The following is a 6,729-nucleotide window of genomic DNA, read 5'->3' on the forward strand; positions in this document are numbered from 1 at the left end:
TAAATATAGCATTTAGATATTCTGTATTTTCAATTACTTCTAATAAAAATTAGTCATATGAATGATAAAAAAAAAAGAAAGTTTACAAATACACACACAAAAAAAAAATTACAAAGCTTCTGTAAGGCAAAAGACACTGTCAATAGGACAAAATAGCAACCAACAAATTGGGAAAATATCTCTACCAATCCTATCTCTGATAGAGGGCTAATATCCAATATATACAAAGAACTCAAGAAGTTAGACTCCAGGAAGCCAAATAACCCTATTAAAAATGGGGTACAGAGCTAAATAAAGAATTTTCAACTGATGAATACTGAATGGCTGAGAAGCACCCAAAGGAATGTTCAACATCCTTAGTCATCAGGGAAATGCAAATCAAAACAACCCTGAGATTCCACCTCACACCAGTCAGAATGGCTAAGATAAAAAACTCAGGTAACAGCAGATGCTGGAGAGGTTGTGGAGAAATAGGAACACTCCTGCATTGCTGGTGGGATTGCAAGCTGGTACAACAACTCTGGAAATCAGTTTGGTGGTTCTTCCAGAAATTGGACATAGTACTACCAGAGGACCCAGCTATTCCATTCCTGGGCATATATCCAGAAGATGTTCCAACATGTAATAAGGACACATGCTCCACCATGTTCATAGCAGCCTTATTTAAAATAGCCAAAAGCTGGAAACAACCCAGATATCCCTCAACAGAGGAATGGATATAGGAAATGTGGTACATCTACACAATGGAGTACTACTCAGCTATTAAAAACAATGAATGTATGAAATTCTTAGGGAAATGGATGGATCTGGAGAATATCATCCTGAGTGAGGTGACCTAATCACAAAAGAACACACATGGTATATACTCTCAGATAAGTGGATATTAGCTTAGAAGATCAGAATATCCAAAATACAATCCACAAACCAAAAGAAACTCAAGAAGGAAGATCAAAGTGTGGATACTTCATTCCTTCTTAACAGGGGGAACAAAATACCCATGGAAGGAGTTGCAGAGGCAAAGTATGGAGCAGAGACTGAAGGAAGGACAATCCAGAGACTGCTCCATCCGAGAATCCTTCCCATATTCAATCATCAAATCCAGACACTATTGTAGATGCTGGCAAGTCCGGACTGACAGGAGCCTGATATAGCTCTCTCCTGAGATGCTCTGACAGTACCTGACTAATATAGAAGTAGAGGCTCACAGCCATCCATTGGACTGAGTACAGGGTCCCCAATGAAGGAGCTAGAGAAAGAACCCAAGGAGCTAAAGGATTTGCAGCCCCTAGGACTGCAAATGCGAACAACAATATGAGCTAAGTAATACCTTCAGAGCTCCCAGGGACTAAACCACCAACCAAGGAGTACACATGGTGGGACTCATGGCTCTAGCAGCATATGTGGCAGAGGATGGCCAAGTCAGTCCTCAATGGGAGGAGAGGCTCTTGGCCCTGTGAAGGTTCTATGCCCCAGTGTAGGGGAATTCCAGGGCCAGGAAGCAGGGGAGGGTGGTTTGGTGAGAAGGGGGAAGGAGGTGAGTTTTTTGTTTTGATTTGTTTTGTTTTGTTTTTGTTTTTTTTTGTTTTTTTGTTTTTTAATTTTTTAAATTTTTCTTTTTTTTCTTTTTTTCGAAGGGGAAACTGTGAAAGGATATAACATATGACATGTACATAAAGAAAATATCTAAAAGGAAGAAAGAAAGAAAGAAAGAAAGAAAGAAAGAAAGAAAGAAAGGAAGGAAAGAAAGAAAACCTCAAAGCTGACTTTTAGTGGCATACCTCTACCTTTTAGTGGGATACCTCCGTATCCATTTAAACAGTTTGCCTTGGGACTAAGCATGTGAATATAATAACCTATATTTGCAGGAGGGGTGGCTGTTCTCACTCAATCCACCACCACGGTACTAGAGAAATACTAGTCATATAAGCATGTTAGGGACATCTTTTATAATTTATACATAAAAATATTAGTAAAATGACAGCAATATCTACCCTTGATAAAGACGCAAAAACAACGTGTCTGTATTCCCATTCTCAAAACATATGATGCTGAGGTAAGAAAAAGGCTGTGAATTCAAGATCAGCCTGGCTATATAGTGAGCTTCAGGAAAAGTTTACGGAGAGTGAGACTCTGTGTCAGAAAGCAGAAACAACAAAAAAGGCAAAGGTAAAAACCAATGACAGCATTATCTCAACATGAAACCAGTGTTTTATCCATCCAGAAATAAAAAGTCCCACCTATCTCTGTCTGTCTTTTCACTTCATCTTTAAGTCTCATTATTCATATTCTAACTGGTAACCAAGGGCCTTGTTTCAAGTCAGAGGTTTTCAGTTATTTTGCCTTTAAACAGTCTTTCTTGTTTTTAGAGTGTCCCACCAAGTCTCTCATTCAATTTACCTTATATTAAAGAATCAATATAGACATATTCCACAAAGAAGTATTTTAGAGATGGAAAATCATTGGTGGCAATCATTGGTCATAATATATATAAATACCCAGTAAGAGTTCACCAAATACAATATAGGGACATTCCTTTTCATGACTGGGTAGCATTAGAGGCATAGATGGAGTAACAACAGTTCTGATATAGAAGTAGCTAGAACAATATATTAAATTAGCTATAAAAATAAAATGAGATTTTTTTATCTGCCACTTCAGAAAATGTATTGAAGGACATATTTAGACATGAAAAATTGAATGTCACATGTGATAGCATATACCTCCAACTGACAGAGCCATCTTAGTCGGTCAACAGGGTCTCAAGGGAGTGAATAAGGATAGAAAAGAAAAAAAATTGAAAAACACTATAACATGACTCCAGCCAGAGCTGAAGCTGAAGCAGGTTTATTTATTTATTTTTTCAGTCTGATTTTATATCATTCTAGTACACACAGAGAATATAGCCAGCCCTAAGGCATAAACAGAATAGTCAAGGAACAAAGCATAAAGAAAGATCCTATGATTACTGTACTCAGAGTCTTAACAAGACTCATCAAGATACACACAACACTTTCCTCAGCTGAACTCATCTGGCGCCTACTTTCTTGTCCTAGCCCAATGTCAAATTTCTGCTAAGTTACTAGCGCTGGCCCCAAATGATCTCCACATCCAATCCAACCCAGCTTTGGTATGTGAAAGGAGTATATTGATTTAGGATAAATTTTATTAACTAAAATTGAGTTGTTTAAAAAAAAAGGAAGAAAGAAAGAAAGGAAGGAAGAAAGGAAGGAAGGAAGGAAGAAAGGAAGGAAAAAACAAAGAAGAAAAGAAAGAGAAATTCTAAATAATGAATGTAAAGGGGCACACCTATGACTAGGACCATAAATGAGGCCTGGTCCAGAAGATGCCATTAAACTCAGAATCTTAAGCTATATCCAGCTGAGCTCACACCTGCTCTCAATATAACATACAACTGCAAATGTGTAGACTTCTCATTCCCTTCCTTTAGATAATGCCTGACCTCTTCAGGTTCGTCCACAGCATTTTTTGCCCCAGAAATCTACAACATGACCAGCTTCTCTGAAATAACTAAAACAATGCCATTTTGTTCTGATTCCATTTTGTGTTTGCTTATACAGTTCTCAGCCCTTTGTGTCCCTCCCCTGAACAGTCACATGAAGTGCCAACTTCTAGTTTCTTTGGAAAGTTAGTTATGTCAAATGATGTTTTTCTGGGGCACACAGATGAAAGGATGTCTAACTAAAGCAGACACATGATAAAATGTTTTCCTGAAGCAGAGACAGCTGTAGGGATGTTTGGATATAGCGAACACGTGAAAGGTTGCTTGATGAAGGAGTATAGATACGACCCTACAGACAGTGGGAGAAGAGCACTGAGCACTGGTTCAGTTTTCTCTGCCTAACTCTTCTTCCCTAACGACATATATGTATTGATTCACTTTACATAGCATGGTTGAGTTTAACTTATGAAAACACCACCATTGAGAGAAACTCATCAAAGAACTGCTTGTGAGGTTCCTGTGGCAGCTTGCTGCTTCTGTGGCCTTGGGGTTGTTGGCAAGCCTTAGGGTTCTTAAGGATTAAAGTACAGCTGTTGGTTTGTGCCCGGGGTCTGCTTGCCTAGAGAACTGGTCTGCAGCTGCCCAGTCGTATATTGTTTGCTACAGAACTGAACTACTGCCAAAGAAGATTGATCTCATCCCCAAAGAACTACTGCTGAACAGGTCCATTTGCCCCACATCCTTTTCTCTTCAACTACCTCTGCTGGGTGGTGGGGTAGAGAAACTTACTTATTAAACTTACTTATTAAAAGTTGCAAAATATTTATACCTACTGTCTCATCTACTTTGGCAACACATTTGAGATTTGCCTGGTCTAGGCCATAGTCTAGATGTACTAACAAAAATAATTAGCAAGTTATGTTTAAACTAACTACCATGCTTTGGCAGGAACAAATGTTTCAAGGTTACTCTGGCCCTCATACATCTTTGATATATCTTTGTGGGTTTTGCCCCTGAAAACTCTGTATCGCTGTACTTGGTGCCAGGAGACTTTTCAGAGGTCCAAGCCTACTCTTGGTCTGGATATCAATGAAATGGACTCAAACCTCTTAACTGGCTTAATGAGCATAGTTGTCAATAATTGTCTCTCGTGGATCATTACAACTTTCCCAGCATCTGCCAGCTAGGGTCCTATCTGCACAGTGGCTGACTATCAGGAGACCTGGGTTGGGCCCTCCAGCTGCCATAGACTCTGCGTGGTATCCAGCCCTTGCCAGACATTTTACTCTTACCCAAATACCCTTATGCTCCGGCAGTTGATTTATACCATATCTCAGGAGCTTTGGATTTAATGACTATACCTCCCTGGACAATGGATCTGGAAGCTAGTACTCACTGGCCTGAGGTTTGAGTAGCTTCAGATTCATAAGTCATGGAGGACATATGTTCTTCACTGTAATCTATACTCCACTCTCTTCTATCCAGTACTATGTTCCTCTAGGAATGATCAAAGTTTCAGAGTGCAATCCATGGATTCAGGCTCTGTTACTTAACCTGTAAACAGACAAGATCTTCTATGTAACCCTAACTTCTAACCAAATGTTTATCTTTACTGTTTTGAGAAAAATACTCTTCTTTGGGCTTTCCTAATCAGTTTTTATTTTCTTTTAATTTAGTCACAAACTAATGGCAAAATGAATAAACAAACAAAAAATAAATAAAATAAAAATGCATAGAGGTTAATGATGATCTGTTTGGTAAATTAATGGAATTAGTAAAATAAAATTAATTGTTGGATTATTCAGTGAAAACTATACTTCCACATGTAGAATTAACTTTAAGAGATTAATATAATTCTTATCATGCATCTTATTTACAAATAGCCAAAAAATAAAATAAATATTAGCTAATATAATCAAATATTCTGGCTTCAAAATATGCTATTAGTATCTTAGTTTTATTTGGAGAAGGATTTTTTTCTTTATTTTATCTTGTTCTATGGAGCTATGTTTAATTTTGCTATACCTCTTAGAGTAGTTTTATAAAATCTAACAGATTGGTATATTTATCTTAGGCTTCCAATATTTTCCCTCTCTAAAACTACTGCTTTCTGTCACTTGGTTACATTACACAACAGAGTTTATGTGAATCATGTCAAGAAAAGTATATAGTATACTCCTTTCAAATATGAAACATTTATGGTTTTTTTTAAGAAAATATGAAGCTAGAATAATACAAATGGGAAAAACTAGGTCATATGAACATTTTGGTACAAGTAAAAAGCTTTCTTGGATTTAGTGTTGAGTGGCCAAAGGGGGTGGGAATACTCATTAATGTAAATATCCTACCTATAATTGAAACTTCCCGCAGTTTCACGCACTGGGTTCTTCTCAGCCAGGAGGGAATAAAAGACCTGAAATAAAGGGTTTGGAATGCAAAGAGAAAATACGAAGTCAAGTTGCATCCCAATCAAGGCTCCACTTTACTGAGAATAAACCAGGGTTTTTATATCACAGGAGAAACCAAAAACAAGTCTCTAGATTACACTACAAAGAAAGTTCAGGTGCCATAGTCCCCAGGATCAGAAGATCTTCAGGCGGCTAGCTGGCTGGTGTACTCAGGCCGTGGATGTGCTCAGGCAGCTTCTTCAAAGACAGTCAACAGAGAGCATCTGTCTTAGCTCCCAGGTGTTAGCCCCCAAGTAGAGGCTGCCAGAAGTCTGATGACTGAAGTGAAGAGGGAAGGTAACATACAATTACCTTTTACATATGTGTAAGGAGCAAGTAAATTATTCTTTGTAAGAATGAATTAAGATCATGAACATATGTTTTCACCTTCTTGGATCTAAACCTTACATGAAATATAGCTGGAAGGATAGGTATTTTGAATCAAACTTTATATTTCTGGTTTTCTATTTCAAAGATGATTTGTAAATTCCACTTTATAATTTTATGTTGTGATTCATATATTTCATATATAATAAAGTGATAAAATGGTAATGTATTAATGTGGTTTACAGTTAGTTGTACACAGATAAAAATAAAAAACTCATAATTTCTCTCTACATTTATTTGTAGACCTCTACAGGAATAATGAGAAGAAAATTTTAAGAACTGCACTTACTTCACACAAAAGGTAAAGAAAACTCAAGGGCCATCAGTGGTTCACAGCAGGTCCCAGCCCTGGGCAGAAAAAGCCTGCAATCTTGATGGGGATTGCATTGAATCTGTAGATTGCCTTCGGTAAAATGGCCATTTTTACTATATTAA

The sequence above is a fragment of the Mastomys coucha genome, unplaced genomic scaffold (assembly GCF_008632895.1).
Source record: "Mastomys coucha isolate ucsf_1 unplaced genomic scaffold, UCSF_Mcou_1 pScaffold12, whole genome shotgun sequence".
Classification (NCBI taxonomy): Eukaryota; Metazoa; Chordata; class Mammalia; order Rodentia; family Muridae; genus Mastomys; species Mastomys coucha.